At 50.7% G+C, this 17,742-nt stretch overlaps 1 protein-coding gene across 4 annotated transcripts in view; it reads right to left on the reverse strand.

Annotated features, from left to right (window-relative positions):
* The window catches only part of RFX2 (regulatory factor X2), a 112,473-nt gene that overhangs the window by 59,318 nt on the left and 35,413 nt on the right, over positions 1–17,742 (reverse strand). The window contains exon 1 of one of the 4 annotated variants that reach the window (XM_049876525.1): positions 6,957–9,012. The exons of the other annotated variants lie outside the window; for them this stretch is intronic. The gene's annotated coding sequence lies outside the window, so the exon portion shown is untranslated. Of the gene's footprint in view, positions 1–6,956; positions 9,013–17,742 lie in introns of those variants that run through there. 4 annotated transcript variants of the gene reach the window in all.

Consider the following 17,742-nt stretch of genomic DNA (forward strand, 5'->3'; position numbering starts at 1 on the left):
CCGGTGTACTCCATATCCTCTGCCAACAACAGCTCAAAGGCATTGGGCGTTGCTTTCTTGTCAGTCGCCTTTGAGGCGGCTCCGCTCACGGCGACCCCGCGCACAACAGAATGAAATGTTGCCCAGTCTCGCGCTACTTTCACGATTGCTGCTACGTCTGAGTCCATTGCTTGGCCATTGCGTCAACCAGTATAACCAGTAAAAAGGAGAGCGGCTGGGAGCACGCCCCAGCGCCCAGCCTAACTCGGCCCAACCAGCAGGCTGGCTGGCCCACAGCTCCCTCGTGGCACAAAAACACGCTGAGCGCGTTTCCTTTGCCAACGAGTCCAAGATAAGGGCTGACTCAAGAAACCAAGTGGGGACGCTGAGAATCATCAGTGCCTCAGCAGGCCCGGTGTTTGGAATCCACGCGAACAAAAGGCGCAGCTGACCTCTGGAAGGAGAAGCTGCCGAGGAGAACTCCCCGGGAGGAACCTCCGCCTCCGTCTCCTGGGTTTACGTGACGGGGCAAAAAGGGGGCCGCGACTGCCAGCGGCCCCGGATTCAGGCCACGAGGAATAAATGTGCCCGGGCACAAAGGGAAGAGGCTTCTGTTGACAGGAAAATACCCCGGTCACCTAGTAACCAGCAATGACAGGAAGGGAAGTGCAGAGAGCGCTGCGAGCAATTTCTGGGCCTGGTTCCTAGCTTTGCGCTGACTCACCATGACCTTGAGCAATCGCACTTCTGTTCCTGGGCCCCATCTGCCAAACAGAGACATCACCTGCCTCACACAAGCCTGATCAATATTTAGAAAACATTTTGCCATCTTTGGAGGGGATGTTGGGGAAGAGCAGACCGACGCGTTTGTGGGTGCCTTCGTTCTGGTTGGCTATAGGCTTTGGGGAGACAGACACCTCTTCCGGCCTGCAGACCACTGGCTCAGAAACCATCCAGCTCCCGCCTGGTACCCAGAGGCTTCCAGATGGCACAAGAGTTCATTTGCCCCAAGAAAGCAATTAATTTCTTCCCTATTAACAAGCAGGAACAAGCCCAGAACTCTCAGGAGGGTTTCCAGTGCCAGGTTCTGCTGTGCTGCTAATGTTCACATCCCTGATGTTACATGGGGGCTCGGAAAATCAGCCCGTTTCCTACTCTTGGGCCCCCTCAGTACGGGGGACGGTGTGAGGAACGAGCCGAGCACATTTGGCTGAGTAACATCTGATCTATGACGTTGTCGTCCTTGGCTGCCGTCCAGTCAGGCCCAACTCACGGCCACCCCATGCTCCACTGGATGAAACACTGCCTTGTCATGTGCCATCCCCACGACCGGCTACAGATCAGACCGTTGTGACCCATAGGGTTTTGGCTGGCTGATTTTTGGAAGCAGATCACCAGGCCTCTCTTCCTAGTCTGTCTTAGTCTGGAAGCTCTGCTGAAAGCTGGCCAGCATCGCGGAACACACAACCCTCCACTGACAGGTGGTGGCTGCACCTGAAGCGCATTGGCCAGGAATCGAACCCGGGTCTCCTGCATGGAAGGCGAGAATCCTACCACTGAGTCACCACTGCCCCTCACGCATTTTAGGCTCTGTCTCAACTGTCCACCTTCCCTGTGGCTCTGCTCGGCTCCAGGTGCTCAGATGTTTGAGGAGCTTAAAGGCCCATTTCTTCTTGCCGGAAACTAGACTCTTATGTTCAGTGGTAGAAAACACATCCTTTATGGCTGTTGGGTCACTCCCACCGCACCCACTGAGGTGCTCAGCACTCAGTAGGTGCTCAAGCAGGGTCCCTCCCCCTTGGCACTGCCGAGGTGAGGCCCGGATTCTTCTCTTGGGTGGGGCCACCCGCTGCACTGGAGGGTGTTTAGCAGCATCCCTGGCCTCCACCCACTTGATGTCAGTAGCACCCACCTCCAAGTCATAACAACCACAAATGTCCCAGACATCGCCGAGTGTCCCCTGGGGGGCAGAATTACCCTGGGTGAGGACCACCTCGCTCAGTGAATGTGCAATGCCCCAGAAGCGAGCTGGACAAATAGCCCTTGAGGAAAAAGCAATCATAGACCTGCTAAGGACAGGAAGAATAAGAAGAAGGGTACCACAGGGGTCTGAACACGGAATTATTACAATTTAGCCAGACCCAAAATCACAAAACAAAAACCAGTTGCCACTGAGTCGACTCCAATTCATAGTGACCCCATGTGTGCGAAGTAGAGCTGGTCCATAGGGTTTTCAATGGCTGTGACCTTTCAGAAGCAGGTTGCCAGGCCTTTCTTCCGAGGTGCCTCTAGGTAGGTTCAAACCACCAACCTCTCAATTAGTAGACGAGTGTTTAACCACGTGTACCCCCCAGGGACTCGGAGCCAAACAAGGGGTGTGGAATTAGAAGGGGGAAAAAAACCGACGACTGGACCCTTTGAAGGCTACCCGCTCTCTTGGAGAATATTAGGCTTCAGCTTGTATCAAGGGCAATGCTATGCCTTCTCCACCTGACCACGCGGGAGTGCGGTCATCCTTCTGGCACTTGTTTTTTTTTTTTTTCCTTTGGTAGCAATGTGCTTTCAAGGACCAGTGTCGACTCTGAGTTTCTCTGAAATCAAGTAATTTCAGAATGCAAATTCCTTTTTCTTTGGGTAAGAATTGGGCTTCTGTGCCTGTTTTCTTCTCAGTAGCCAAGCTTGCCCTTCTTTCTCTAGCAGAGGGTCAGACCCCAGCCCTTGAAAACTGGCTCCAGAAGGGCTCCAGACGGGCCGCAGGGGGAGCTGGGAGGCAGCAAGGCCCCTGTCGGCCTTTAAGGTGGCAGGCTCCGTTTCTCAGTTCCTCAGGCGGGCCGCTTCCAATGGGTGTCCTCGAACAGAATGGACATCGGCCTTACCCGGTCGCCATGGGTGAAACACCCAGCTGCTTCCCTCTTAAAAACAAAGGATTTGACTATTAATTTTTTAAAATGTCCAACTCAGCCATGGTCATATCATCTCCGGTGTGGTCTGATTTGAACTGCCACCTACCACGTAACGAATTCAAGGAAAACCTGACTTAGAGACCACTGGGCCCTCACCCACACTTTAACCAGCAAATGTTCTCCTGGCATGCGATCCGACCCATCGCTCGTTAGAAATAACTGAAAACACCACAGGACTCGGTTTCTAGGAAACGGAAATTCTCCCTAGATTAGGGGGTGTTGGGGCCCCACACTTGGGAGTGAGGAGAAAGGAGACGTGCATGAGGACGCATGAGGACGCACGGAACAGCTGATCTATGCTCGGACAGGGGGCGTGAGGGGGTCACAGGCACGCATACACACACACACACCACACACATGCTCACACACTCACACATGCTCACACACTCACACATTCATACACACCACACACACGCTCTCACACACACACACCACACACACACTCACACACATATACACCACACACACACTCACACACGTTCATACACACCACACACACGCTCGCACACACATACACACCACACACACTCTCACACACACATACATACCACACACACGCTCACACACATACATACACACCACACACACGCATATTCATACACACACGCTCACACAACACACACACTCACACACACATATACACACCACACACGCTCACACACATTCATACACACCACACACGCTCACACACACATATACACGCTCACACACATATACACACCACACACACGCTCACACACATACACACACCACACACACGCTCACACACATTCATACACACCACACACACGCTCACACACACACACCACACACACATACACACCACACACACGCTCACGCACATTCATACACACCACACAACGCTCACACACACATACACACCACAAACACGCTCACACAACTCACACCCAGTGAACGCACTCTCACCTTCTCTCACACACTCACGTACACACAGTCACAATATTCTCAGTCATATAATTACACATGCCCACTTACTGCACTCACGATTATACACGTACATTCACACTCACGCATGCATGATCATACACGCACACACACTCTCTCTCTCACACACAACGCACACACACAATCCTGACTCTCAGCCTCTGTCCTCCACAGGCTAACGCAAGAAAAATGGCCAAAACCACTCCTAAAATTCTGTCATTTTCATCGCTCCAGGTATTTTCCTATTAAATGGAATGTTAATGACTCTCAAAAGAGAAAAAAAAAAATCAATGATTCGTGTAGTAAAAGAGGGGGGAACTCTACATTTACATATTCATACACACACACAGATGGAAGTAAACCTCAAAATACAGTTCTTTCTCTATAGACACTTCTCTCACCCCGTGATTCTGCTCTGGAATTGTAACCCCCATCATCCCGCTTTCTGACACAACCTCCTCATCTTCCAGCCCTCAGTCACACATCCTGACTACGCGCTGGCTTCCATCCCCTACATCCTCCAGGCCCTTCCTGCTTCGCCTCTTCTCTTTCATCTGACCCCTCCTTGCCTCACTTCCTCCTCTATCCAGTCCAGATCCCGGGTCCCGACATCTCAACTCCTCTCTTTGCCTACTACCAGTGATGTTAAATGAAAGCTTGGCATTTCAAATCCACCAGACGTGCCTCGGAAGAAAGGCCTGGCCATCTACTTCTGAAAAATCAGCCCTTGACAACCCTATGGAGCACAATTCTACTCTGACACACTTGGAGCTTACAGGAGTTGGAGTCAACTCCACGGCATCTGGTTTGGGTACAGTGGCTTTTGCACTACAACGCCAGAGTTGAGCAGCTACGACAGAACCCAGCGAAAACTAAAACACTGACTTGTGACCTGGTCAGCCACTTCTTTCTTCCTGAGATTATTTCAAATCCTTTACACTTTCTTTAAGACCCCATTTCACCCTTGCCTATTTCCAGTGTGTCCTTATTCTTTGACGGGAAAAAGGGTGAGCTGTCTCTCCCCCCACTTACAGTTATCCTCCTCTTTACCTCCATCCTCAGAGGAAGAAGCCCCCTTTCTTCTTGAGGAAGACTGATCCTTTCACGTGTGCTCTAGACCAGGGATCGGCAAACTATAGCCCGCAGGCCAAATACAGGCCCACACTCTGGTTTTGTCAGTAAAGTTTTATTGGTACACAGCCACACTCATTTATTTACATATAATCTATGGCAGCTTTCACAAAACTACAGCAGAATGGAGTGGTCTCCAAAGAGGTTGTATGGCCCCAAATCTGAAAATACTCCCTCACCCTGTATAAGAGAGGCTGCCAACACCTGTTCTAGAACCTTCCATCTCCCTGAGAGGACTTGTCAATCAGGCCCATAATCTGCCCTCTGCACAGGCTCCATCTGTTTAGCTTCTAGACAAGTTCACATCACACTGTGTTAGAACAACGTCCCACCACCATGGCCCCCACTCATTAGACCTTCATCTTCTCTCAAGATTCTGATTCTTCTTTCTTTGACGGTCCAGGTTCTTGGAAAGGAGTCTGTGTCGTGCCTTCTTCGCCTCCCACCCATTTCCCTTCCCTCTGCATTCTCACTTCTGCTCACTGGTCTCCCTGAGGTCTTCAAGGGCCATGTTCAGGGTTAGTCTGAACTTGACTTCTCCGTGTGGTTTGGTGTTGTTCCTCAGATTTCTGTCCTCTTTGTTTCTGTGCATCGCTGTTGTCTGTTCTCATCCTCCCTCTGAGAGCATCTTCTGGTTCTCTGCCCATGCCCATTTGCCCCACCAGTTTTAAGTGTCCTCAAGCCCCATCCTCTGCACCCCCACCTGCCTCATCACACTCGGGGCAGAGGCCCCATCCCACCATGACTTCCACCTTAGTCCCAATTGCCGAACTCTAGACTCACATTTCCTGTTGCTGCCCAGACCCCTCTACCTGGCTGCCCCTCCGGTGACTCTACAAATGGAACCTCTTCCCTCCAGGCTTGCCGTGTCTTCTGCGTTTCCTAAGCCACTCAATGTTCTAGTCATCAGCATCCCCCTCTGCCTTGTGCCGACACCTTAGGGTGACTCAGTCTGCTGTCCCACCTGACCTGATCTCGCCAGTCTCCCTTTCCTTCCAGCCTTGTTGCTGCTATTTCAGTGTGATCCCTGCCTCGTCACCTCATACCTTGGCCTATTGTATTTGCCTTCTAACTAGCCTCCCTGCTTCCAGCCTCAACCTTCTCTCAGCATTTTTCTGTGACATCAGGCTGATTCCAAAGATAACAATGTCCTGCCACTCTCTCGGCACCGAAAAGCCCTCCCATGGATTCTCATCGCTTACGGTGAGACCTGGTCTGGATTCCCAAGGCATGTCATATGCAGCCACCACCCATCTGTCTGTGGAGGCTTGTGTTGTGATGATGCTGAACAGGTTTCAGTGGAGCTTCCAGACTACGATGGGCTAGGAAGAAGGGCCTGGCAATCTACTTCTGAAAATCAGCCAATGGAAACCCTGTGGATTGCAACAGAATGTTACCTGATACAGTGCCGGAGATGAGTCCCCTAGGTCGGAAGGTTCTCAAAATACACAGTGGCCGCAACCACGGACTTGAGCAGACCAATGATGGTGAAGATGGTGCAGGACTGAGCAGTGTTTCATTCTGTTGTTCACAGGGTCGCCATGAGTCGGCAATGGCAACTACAACACCTCTGAATAAATGCTGAGGTGAACACCAAGCCAGACTCTGTCCACAGAGTAGCAACACAGAGCTGAGGAAAGAGGATGAGCTTTGGAACCAGACGCGGCCAAGGTCAAATCCTAGTTCCGTCATGTGTTGACCATGACCGCGGGCCTTGCCTTCTTCATCTGAGAAAGGGGTTGGGAGGAGGAAGCGGACAGGCGTACCTGATGTGCCTCACTGCAAGCCCGATCCCAGCGGGTGCTGGCTGAGTGAAACATGATCTAGCGAACAGGAAGAGGGCTGGGGGCCACAGGGACAAGACAACAGCCACGCGACAGCCAGCGCCCAGACCGGCTGCTGATTGGGCCCCGCCTCCCTCCATGCAATACTCCTTACCCGTGTGAGCTTCCCTGTGACGCTGAGGTAGGTTTTGCTATTCCTCTCCCCAGTCTAGAAACAATAATCTTCAGCTCAGAAAGGCCACGTGACTAGCCCGAGGCCACAAAGCAAGAAGTGGCAGAATCTGGATTTGCACCAGGTCTTTCGGCTCTTGTCACCCCTTTAACAGAAGAAAGGGCTTGCTCTTAAACACCCCTGAGTCGCCCAAGTTCCACACCATTTCCCCATTTCAACCTCACAGAAACTGCTTTTCCCTCCATGCTGAAGAGAACTCAGAATTACACGGGCTTAGTTTTCTGCTTTGGAAGCTTCTAGAATTTAGCTTATGTTAATGAGCTCTTAATGACTAAAATAAATTCCAGTTGGAGTTGTACTTTTTGTCCACTCTATCCTTCTGCCAGTGCACCTCTGCGCAGCCACCACCCGGCTGTCAGCAGGGGCTTGCGTGTTGCTTGGGCGCTGAAGAGGTTTCAGTGGAACTTCCAGACTAAGAGAGACTAGGAAGAAAGGCCCAGAGATCCGCTCCCGAAAATCAGCCAATGAAAACCTATGTATTGCAATGCTCTGATCTGCAACGGATCACGGGGATGGCTCAGGATCGGGCAGCGTCTCCTTCCATCGCACATGTGGTTGCCGTGAGCCAGGGGCTGACCCGATGGCAGCTGACAACAATAGCAGCACAGGGGCCCTTTCCAATTTACCCCCAATCTACTGTCACCTCCCCCCTTGTCAGAACTTTACTGTGGAATTAAAAAATCAGAGAGACCTCCTCACTCAAACTCAAGATCCCCCACTTAGCCACAGCACTGGGGAAGTGGGGGGATGGGGGCGGGGCTTCGAAATCACCTAGCCTTTGCTCTCCTACCTTAGAGACATAAAACCTTACTGTCTTGGTTACCTGGTGCTGCTATAACAGAAAGACCACAAGCGGGTGGCTTTAATAAACAGAAGTTTATTTTCTCACAGTTTAGGAGGCTACAAGCCCAAATTCAGGGCGCTGGCTCTAGGGGAAGGCTTTCCTTCTCTGTCGGCTCTGGGGGAAGGTCCTTGTCTCTTCTGAGCTTCTGCTCCTAGGTGATCTGCATGTGACTTGGTATTTCTAGGTCCCCATCTCTCCTTCCTTCCCTTGCTGATTTAATCTCTTTTATATTTCAAAAGAGATTGACTTAAAACATACCCTACACTAATCCTGCCTCATTAATATCACACAGACAACCCATTTCCAAATGGGATTATAACCACAGGCACAGAGTTTAGGATTTACAACATGTATTTTGGGGGAGACACAATTCAGCCCATAACATTTACCCAAAGATGTTAAGTGGAGGAAAGTATTTCTGTGGGAAATTTAAAAAATGATCGATTGAAAAGAAAGATTTTAAAAAAGATTATAATGCCTGAAGAATGACTCGCCTAAACTGGGACCTGGTACAAAGCTGCATTCCAGAACGTTCTGGGATGCAGAATAGCATTTCTTTTTCAAGAATTTCTTTTTTTAAATGCCGCTGGTTCAGGTGCTAACCATAAGGTCAGCAATTCGAATCCACCAGCTGCTCTCCGGGAGAAAAGACCTGGCGACCTGCTCCCTATGGGCCAGTTCTACTCTGTCACATGGGGTCGCTATAAGTCAGAATCCACTCCACAGCACTAACAACGACAATGACCTTCAGGTCCCTGGGGGGCACAGCTTGCACTTGACTACTAACTTATAGGTTGGCAGTTTGAACCCACCAGCTACACCGTGGAAGAAAGACCTGGTGGTCTGTTTCCATAAAGATTTACAGCCAAGAAAACCCTATGGAGCACAGTTCTACTCTGAAACACATGGGGTCACCACGAGTTGAAATTGACTGGACAGCAATGGGTTTTGGTTAATGAATTTTTGCAACAATCCCCCCAGCAACAGGTTGCAGGAAGTCGTGCATTTTCATTAACCTTTGGGGGAGTCTTCGTGTAAGTCAGAGCTTACTCATTTCGAGTCCAGCAACCCTTGCTGTAATTGGATCTTAATTATGGCACCTAACAGGGCTGACGACTAACCGGTTCACTTTCGTTTGTTATACAACACCAATGACACTCCATTAGAAGTTTCGGCTGCAAAAGAAAGTTGGGAAGCTTGTTCAGATACTTTCGAAGGGTCTCCAGACGTTAGCTGTACTGCTGGTCTAAGAGGGCGGTGAACATTTCTTGGGGCACTCAGCTACAAAGTCAGCTGCCCTTTAATTTGAAAAATCCATACAACGAAAGCAAGGCTCACCGAGCAAGCTGTTACAGACAGGCCGCCTGGTGGGTTCAGTTACAGGCAGCCCTTTGGCAGTTGTTGCTGCGTCAGTCAGACAGATTTCACTCAAGAGGAGTAAAGAAAAAGGTCCCCGTCCCCATCAGAAACCTGTCTTGGGGAACCTTTCTCAATTTATAGTCCTGGCTGGGAGGTGGGGTGGGTGTGGGGGGCGGGGCAGAGAGGAGGGAAAAAAATGGGTCCTGGGCTCTGAATGAAGTTCAGTGGCACCGTTTACAGAAGCAACAAACCCTTGTAAACAATCGCTCTCCCAGCTGGCCAACGAGGAGGTGGGGGAGGCGCAAGTGTTTTGATTAAAATTCATCATGTGGCTGCAAAGTGCCCATCACTCGGGTAAAGCTTTCCCCTCCCCGTTAGGGAAAACCCACTTGCTTCCCCTAATTAAGCACCATATACGCGTTCCGGGGTGGGGTGGGGGGGCGCTGCCTGGGGACCCAACTCCTTAGCAGCAGCATCGAACCACCTGAACCAGAAGGGTCCGGCTTGGTTTCCATCACCAGCCAGCGCTCCGCGTAAATGTCTTTCCAAGCGAGCCAGCAGGGTTCAACTCCTGGTATTTCTGTCATTACTGAGCACAGGAACAGAGCTTGAAGCTTTGCGGATTTATCAGTGTTATAGGGTCATCGGTTAAGCCAAGTAATGATTTTATAAACACGAGGAATTAGATCAAAAAAAGAAATTCCGCTTGAGACGAAAATAAGTCTAGGACATATTCAGATGGCTAGAAGTTTGCTTTTTTTCCAAAGCCCGTCTCTGTTTCTAGAGGATGAGACCTCAACATAACAACACGCGTGCCTGTAAATAGACCCCAAATGGATGGACCCAGGCTACCTGTCCCGGCGAAGCAACGCAACATAATTTAATCAGAGGGGAAACAAAAATACATGCAGATGTTCAATTAAAACCTGGAGTCCACAGGCTTGGCGCTGTCTGCCTGGCTCTCATTGTTTGCTGAGTAACAACGGTTGCCAGGGACAACGCCGTCCACTCCCGTCTCCAAGAGCCTGTTGCCCGGCAACGGAGAGAATACTTCCCAAACTAAACAATGTCATCCGCGGAGCAATCCCCTCTACCTCACATTAACCAGATCTAAAAAAAACCCTCCCAAATATGTAATCTATTATTTTCAGAAGCCCTAAGAGAAAGGCAAATAATCTCTTCTCTATAGTAACCGAGGGGAAAACAGTTTACCATATTTGTTCTCAAATAACAAAACCCGAGCAGGACCAGCTCTGGGTGAGGGAGGCGTGGGGGAGGGACTTGTGTAAGCCTTCCTCATGTGGGGAGGAGAAAGTGCCTTTTCCTCTCAGAGCAAAGAACTGACTTCTCGTCAAACGAACAGTGTGGGCGAGCTCAGAACTGCACGAGTGTTTTCCAGGCAGTGATCACATAAGCTAAAACTAATCGGGGATTAAGTGATTGGAAAAAAATGTCCAAAGAGGGGGGGTAAAAGTGAAAAAGCCTTTTTAAAGCACAGGAGCCTATGAGATAGGTGCAAGCGGAACCACTGACTCAGCATTTGAAATGCCTTAGATGACTTTTCCGGAAGGAACTTCTAGTGTCGGGGATCAGTGCACCCCACCTGCCACCCCTACGTACTTGAGGAGCGCGAGAACCTTCCAAGAGCAAACCAGGTGACACCACATGCCCCCAGACAGAGGGAAGCAGCTCTTCTGCTGCACATGGGGCACTCAGCTCCAGAGAGGGTCCTTGACATACAGAGAAACCAGTTCGGCTGACCGGCAAACCATCACAGCCACCCCTCCTCAGCAACAGCACTGTCTAGGTATGGACTAGCCAGTTGCTGTCAAGTTGACTCTGACTCATGGGGACCCCATGTGTGTCAGAGTAGAACTGTGCCCCATTGAGTTTTCAATGGCTGTTTTCAGAAGGAGATTGCCAGGCCTTTCTTCCGAGGCACCTCTGGGTAGACTTGAACCACCAACTTTTTGGTTAGCAGCCAAGCACGTTCACTGCTTATACACCCAGGGCCTCCTACGTATGGGCTCCCTGTGGCTTTTACACCTGCTCTGGGCCAGGAGAGGACAGCACCACTAGGGGAACGTAGCGTTCTAAATGATGGTTTTATTTTTGGAGAGCGTGCCAAGGATCTTAAAACATTTTGATGGAATGGGAAGCATGCAGCATAAATAGCTCACCGTTTTCAATGATAAAAACACACCGCACTCATAGATGTGTGTGTTGTTAAGGCATACCCTTCAGCTCTTAGCTGAGGCTTGTTCCTTTGATGAGACATGCCCTTTGAGACAGATACCATGGGTGCACAGAAGCCTTGTTTTCTTAAGGTATCATTCCGAGGTTGCTCCCTGGATAAACAGGACGGACTGGGCCATGTCTCCCTGAGAGGGAAAGGCTGAGTCCACGCTGTCAGAATTTGAACCTGGGCTCCAGGGAGGTGGGGAATTTGAAGGTAGACTCCTGGGCCGTCCAGCCGTGGCTAAGTGGTAATGAGGAGGGGTGACCACGTTGCTCTCTAGTCCTGGAGGGAAGACAACCAGGAACAAAAGCAGAAGTGGCGGGAGGGTCTCTGATTGGGTACTGCCCGGGGGCGCGTCACTGTATCTTGCCTGGACTCCCTCCATGCAAAGAGAGGCTCCCATGCACAGCTGTGAAGACCCCAGGTCCCATACCCAGAGAAAGAATGAAGAGGGAACTCTACTTGCAGTATCTATTCATTTCAATCAAAAATAGTTTTGAATGATGGTGTAAATGATTTGCACTCAACTACTAACCTGTTGGAAACCCTGGTGGCACAGTGGTTAAAGAGCTACGGCTGCTAACCAAAAGGCTGGCAGTTCGAATCCACCAGGCACTCCTTGGAAACTATGGGGCAGTTCTACTCTGACCTATAGGATTGCTATGAGTCGGAATCGACTCAATGGCAACAGGTTTGGTTTTTTTTTTTTTTTTTTTTTGCTTTACTAACCTTTTGTTCTATTGTACCTAGGGTCGCTATGAGTTGGAACCAACTCAACGGCACCTAGCAACAACACTAACCTAAAGGTTGGTGCCTCGAACCAATCCGGCAGCTCCACAGAAGATGGGCCTGGTGATCTGCTATAAAGTTTATGGCCAAAAAACCCTATGAGGCAGTTCTACTCTAACACGTGGGCCGCCATGAGTCAGAATCAACTCGACGGCATCAGGCTTGGTTTTAGTTTTACCGTGTACCAGACATTTCCCAGTAATCAAAACAGGCACAATTCCCTTCCCTCAAGGAGCTTATATTCTAGTATTTGTGGGGGCAGAATACAGACAATAAACAAAATAGATAAGAAAAACATACACTGAAACCTGTGAGAGCCAGAACTCAACGGGACTGCCTTGTTTTTCCAGGTCTCAAGTCTTCCGCCTTTGACAGGGTACAGTCTCACCACTTTTCTACTGCTCGTGTTAGTGGGAAATATTTGAGTTTTTCTTCTCTGTCAGGTTTCCACCTTACACAGGTAGCAGCTTTCGCAGGTTTTGCCGTAGCATGTCAGGGGGTAATAAGTGCCAAAGAGAAAAAGGAAGCAGAGATCAGGAGTGTCGGGATGGGAGTGGCTTGCAATTTTAAGGCCTCTCTGAGAAGGGTCACTGATGTAAAGAGATGGGGGGGGCGGAGCCATGAGGTAGCTGGGGAAGAGTGTTCCTTGTGGAGGGAACGGCCAATGTAAAGAGTCTGAGCTGGGGCCACGCCTGGTGTGAGACTGGGGCCAAGTGAACCAGCAGGCAGGGAGGTGAGAGGCCCACGCAGGTCACCGCGAGGGGCGTGGCTTTTGCTGAGAGTGAACAGGAAGTGATGGAAGGGTTTGTGCCAGGACTGACCGGATGGGACCTGCATCTGACAGCTCCCTGTGGTGGCTGCACTGAGAACTGACGAGAAGGCAAAGCAGGAACGTGCATGCAGCTGAGGTGACACCGTGTCAGAGAGGGGTCCCTCAGAGGGCCGAGTCCCCACTCCTATTCTGTGAGCATGGAGGCCCGCGTTAGGATTCTAGGGCCTTCCCGAGTCTATTCCTGCCAGCCCCTAACCTCAGTAGGGTGCAGGGGTGGGAAGCCACCAGGCAGGGCCTGGGCGTTCCACGTCTACAGACCTCACAGCAGAGTCTACAGCAGGCCTGGGCTTAGGTGGGCAAGCTGAGGCTGGGAGTGGGCCACGTGACCACCCCCCCACAACGGTCCCACCGCGGCTGGCAGACAGAAGACCCTCCTTCGTGTGCAACCCCCTAGCCTCCTCCCCCCCAAAAGCTGCTCTTTTGCCATTTTCTTTATAGTTACCACACATCTCTTTTCAAACCCACCCAAACGTTCACTTTCCGTGTTTGAGTATTACCAGAGATTAGTTTTAATACGTGGAGGCCCCGGGTGGTGCAGATGGTTAAGCGCATGACTACTAGCTATAAGGGTGGTGGTTTGAACCCACCCAGAGGTGACGCAGAAGAAAGGCCTGGCGATCTGCTTCTGAAAGGTCACAGCCTTGAAAAGCCCATGGAGAAGTTTCACTCTGCACGCATGGGGTCGCCGTGAGTTGAAATCGGCTTGACTAACAAGGCCAACAGCAATTTTAGTACGCCGCAGACTCGTGTGAACTGTGGTATTGGGGAAGGATACTGACCACACCGTGGACTGCCAAGGGAATGAACAAATCACTGTCAGAGGAAATACAACCAGAATGCTCCTCAGGAGCGAGGATGGCAAGACTCCGACACGCTTACTTTGGACACGTTATCGGCTGCTAGAAAAGAGCATCATGCTTGGTCAAGTAGGGGGTCAGCAACAATGAGGGAAACCCTCCACCAGATGGACTGAGACAATAGCCACAGCAATGGACTCAAACATAACCCATCACCACGAAGATGGCACAGGACAGCACCAAGTTTCGTTCTGTTATGTGAAAGGTTGCCGTGAGTTGGAGCCGACTCGATGGCACCTAACAATAAGTTTTAAGACACCTAACTATTTTTTTTTCCACGTCAGTGTACGAATACGAAACGTTAGGTAGAAAACCTTCTAGAGTCACGTGGAAGAATAAAAGCAACTTCTTGTTACGTCATGCTTGAACTCTGCAAGATTACGGAGAAGTTTAATACAAGAGAAACGTGCGAGGCCAGGGATCTTGCTGTAAGAGTTTGTAATGCTGAGCTCGCATCCTCAGGACAGCAGGTGGATGGCCTGTCCAGAGGGCTCCCGGCCGTCTCAGGGAGAGCTAGGATCTTGCACGTCTTGATGTGGTCATCCATCTTCTGGGGACAGATGGATCTCGATTGGCCCCTGACAGGACATCGAGGCAAAGATCCCTCCAGCAAGACCCGGGGATCTCTGAAGGAATGAAAACGAAGCCACCAAAGGCCAAATTAGAGGTATTTACTCCATCCGTCATCTTCCTTCCTCATCACAAGCACTGCTGTCCAATCCAACAAGAACAAAAGGACATTCTACTTCTGTCCCCATGCAAGTTGCAACCCCAAAGCAAAGTCTCAGTGAGCCCTGACAAAATGGAGAAAAACAGTCTTTTTGTTAAACTCATTACTCTAATGAAGCCCAAAGAGGGACATCTTGGAAGGATTTTAAGTTTTTAAACTAATTAATCCTAACAAACTCTAAGAAGATACACTGAAACCCCTTCTGCTTTAGAAAGTCAATCTAATCGAAAGCTTGGGAGGGACGACTTAAAGAGGCACCGTAAAAACCCATTGCTATTGGGTCCATTCTGACTCATAGTGACCCTACAGGACAGAGTGGAACGGCCCCGCAGGGTTTCTAAGGCTAGAACCTTTCCAGAGGCAGACCGCCACATCTTTCTCCCATGGAGCAGCTGCTAGGTTTGACCTTTCGGTTAGCAGGCAAGCGTTTAACCATTGAACCACCAGGGCTTCTAAAAGGCACCACAGCACAAATTAAATGACTCTTCTATTACACCAAGGTTCGAAATGCATTTTCCTCTCTCTCAGCAAACGCTTTCTTCCAGTGCGGGTTTGGGTATGACAGCAGACGGACGGCGAACCCGGCAGGCAACTCACACCCTCCACAGCAGGAAGGGACAAACGCCCAGTTTTGTCTAGTTCTGTTTTTGGTTTCTCCATTCTCAGCTCTGTATTAAGTCAGCTCCCAAACCAGAGCAAAAGATAATTTTGGATGAAAATGGAATAAAATGTTCTCAGTGTACTTGAAAGGTGGAAGGAGAGAGAAAGATGATTGCCATGAGGTGTAACTCAAACAGCCATCACCCGCCTGTTCCATCTTCCCTCCTCACTCACCTCTTCTCTCCCGTTCAACGTGTAGACTCGCAAAAAGAAATGCCGACTTGGACGAGCGAGCCCATTCCCTACCCACGTTCCACACTCTTCCGTTTCACCTTGTTTCCAGAAGTCTTGGCGGCTAACGTATCTACTGGCTGTTGGGTAATCTCAACCATCATTGCAAAAGCAGTTATTATGACTTCGGCAGAAATTTTAAAAAATACTTGAGATTGTTCCATTCAAACAAAACTTCAAAGTGTCTGAATGAGGAAAAAAGTAAGGCTGAACCAATAGAAGCCTTCTAAAGGTTACTACCCACCATCTGTCTGTTTGTTGTGCTGTGATAGCCTGCGTGTTGCTGTGGTGCTGGAAGTTACGACACTGATATTTCAATTACCAGCAGGGTCACCCATGGTTTCAGTGGAGCGTCCAGACTAAGACAGACGAGGAAGAAAGGACTGGCAATCAACTCCTGAACACTGGCCAATGAAAACCCTATGGATCACAACTGAAAACTGTCCCATACAGTGCTGGAAGATGAGCCCCCAGTCTGGAAGGTGCTCAAAATACACAGCGGTCATAACGACGGACGTGACCACCAACGACCGTGTAGACGGTACAGGACTGGCAATATTTTGTTCGCTGTACGTGGGGTCGCCACGAGTCGGAGCTGACTCGATGGCAACTAACAACAAACGGTCATTGTTGTCATTGTCAGAATCTGCCCTGTTGTCACGTAACCCAGTCGTCGGCTGACTTTTGCCTTTTTAAACATCCACGACTCTACAAGTAGTAATGCTCTCTGCTATTTGTGATTTCCAAAACAAGTAATCTTGAGAAAGCCTTCAGGGAGTGCCTTGTGCTGTGCGCTATATTCATTCCAGGGCATACTTGTGGGGTTTGTCACTTCAGTGGAACACTCCATGTTTGTCTCTCTCCCAGCACGACGCCAAGTGCAGCAGCTCTCCTTCCAGATGAGCCTGCGGTGTCGTCGGCTGCCGCGGACTCGGCCCCGACTCACGGCCGCCCCGTGCCCACGGAGAGAAACGCTGCCCGGTCCTGTGCCATCCCCGTGAGCGGCTGCAGATCGACCAGTCCACTGAGATCCACAGGGTTGTCATTGGCTGATTTTCAGAAGTCAATCACCAGGCCTTTCTTCCTAGTCTTAGAAGCTCTGCTGAAACCTGTTCGGCATCCTGGCAACATGCTGGCCTCCTCCGATGGGCAGGTGCTGGCTGCCCATAAGGTGCCTCGGCCAGGAATCGAAACCAGGTCTCCAGCGTGGAAGGTGAGAATTCTACCACCGAACCACCACTGCCTCAAGCGTTACTAGTATAAAAATGAGATTTTATCATCAGTCCCTTTGCCCCTTCTCTCTTTTTTTGTGTGTGGGGAAAGCACGTTTATTGTCAGAGCGGTACCTGCCTGTGACGGCCCCTGTGGAGAAAGAACAGCCAAGGGCAGGCCTGCCTCGGGGAGGGGCAGTTGGGACCCGGCGGGACCAGCCCAGAGCCTCCCAAGCACCAAGGTCCCAGAGACGAGCTGCTCCGGCTATGAGGGGACACGTGCCAGGGGCACTAGCACCTTTGAGTTGGCTGCCATTGCAGAGTCCTGGGTCTTGGCCAGAGAAAGAGGAGCACTGGCATGGGCTGGGTCATGAGGAGACCATGGCCTGAGAGGGGCCTTGAGGGATGCAGTCTGGGCTGCTAACGAGGTGGTGGGGCAGGCCACCTGTGCGCCCACAGCCCGAGGGGCAGGAGCATCCCCCCTGGCAGAGCCTGGGGTCTGACAGCTTCCCTTTTCCTGGGTTGTCTAGGGGACGTTGGACTTGCTGAGTAACAGGGGTCCCTACAGGTTTCCCAGAGGCTGGGGGCAGCAGGGGGCTGCCAGCCCCACCCCCGACATCACTCTTTAGGGTGCACATTCTCATTAAATCCTCCTTCCTTCTGGCTCAGAGGGGGCGGCGTGGCAGGGCCTGGCTGCAGCCACAGGTGGGCGGCTTCAGTGAGGCTGAGAGGTGGCCATGGGTGATGTCAACCTGGTTCTGGCCCTTGCACCCACAAGGCTCCTCTCACACGGTTCCTGAGTCCACGGGACTGTTGTGGGTTCGTTCAGGGTCTCCCTGGCCTCAGAGAGTAGCTACAGGCCAGGCCAGGCTGCCCCCAGCTTTGCCCCTTCTTAAAAAGCCCCATCCTCAGTCTTAAAACTGGCGAGCAGGCATCTAAGATATAACAATTGATCG

The sequence above is a fragment of the Elephas maximus genome, chromosome 3 (assembly GCF_024166365.1).
Source record: "Elephas maximus indicus isolate mEleMax1 chromosome 3, mEleMax1 primary haplotype, whole genome shotgun sequence".
Classification (NCBI taxonomy): domain Eukaryota; kingdom Metazoa; phylum Chordata; class Mammalia; order Proboscidea; family Elephantidae; genus Elephas; species Elephas maximus.